The sequence below is a fragment of the Epargyreus clarus genome, unplaced genomic scaffold (assembly GCF_041222505.1).
Source record: "Epargyreus clarus isolate Ecla_fem2 unplaced genomic scaffold, WU_Ecla_fem_2.2 ptg000007l, whole genome shotgun sequence".
Lineage (NCBI taxonomy): Eukaryota > Metazoa > Arthropoda > Insecta > Lepidoptera > Hesperiidae > Epargyreus > Epargyreus clarus.
Genome location: NW_027332215.1, coordinates 15800692 through 15801747, shown reverse-complemented (window position 1 = coordinate 15801747; position 1056 = coordinate 15800692). Strand labels below are relative to the sequence as shown.

Genomic DNA, 1056 nt, shown 5'->3' with positions numbered 1-1056 from the left:
TTATTACTTACAAAATATAATAACAAAAGCATTGGTACCAATATTCCGAAGTGTATAAATTCGCGTACACGTTGTTTGAAAATTGAAATTGGAAAAATGGAATAAACAGCTCACACGGAAGCATAATATTATTCCAATCACAATTGTCAACATTGTTTTAGTTTTGCGGAGAACAATGGGAATCGAAATATTACGAGCTTGTTCGGAACAATTTAATCTGACAGTATAAACAATGAAATAAAAATTCCGAAAAATGTAATTTAATTCAAAGAGTAACATTAACAAATTATGTTTTAGGACATAATATATTCGTATGTAATTTAAAAATCATCGGTTAAATGCATTGATCAGGATATGTCTCATCGTACCGTATCAAATCGCGGTGCGATGGGGCATGCTCTTTTACTCGTAATTCTTGTTAAAGGGTCATGCATAACAAGACATATATTTACTCGCAGTTATAAAACATCATATTACATTATATATTATCGTGTATCATATTATATGTATTTATATATTCTAATTTGTATACCGGGCACCTCAGCATCATAGAATCGTGTCTAATCTATTGATAAACAAAGTAATATTTCTGAAAACAATTATTTTGAACAGTGTGAAATTAGTAAAGTGTCAAGCAACTAATTTTAATAAAAAAAATCTCAAATTTTTACAAACTCTGTTCTACAAATACTAAGACAATGATGGTTAAATATTTTATTGATATTATATTCAAAATAAACAAAATAAAAAAGTGGATGGATTAACACTATGCTAGTGCTCTCGGGAGGGTTCGAACCTCCGACCTCTCCGGCCTAACGACCGAGCGCGCTATCCACTGCGCCACGAGAGCTATGATAAAGAACGGCGAAAGTATCCTACAATTAACGCTTTTTTATTCGCGACGGTACAGATACTGTATATGCGTTTGGAGTTAGAGGATACGATTTTTATGCGGTTTTCAGTGATGGGTTTTGATTTGATTGGTGCAAGTCCTTCGATAATAGATACATAGATAATTGTTGTCAGCACACCTGACTACAATTTACGAGAGGGGCG

General features: G+C 32.8%; 1 non-coding gene across 1 annotated transcript; it reads right to left on the bottom strand.

Moving 5' to 3' along the window:
- Positions 1-775: 775 nt before the first annotated feature.
- Positions 776-850, bottom strand: TRNAN-GUU (transfer RNA asparagine (anticodon GUU)). The gene has a single exon. It is a non-coding gene; the product is annotated as a tRNA-Asn (tRNA).
- Between the last annotated feature and the right edge of the window lie 206 nt (positions 851-1056).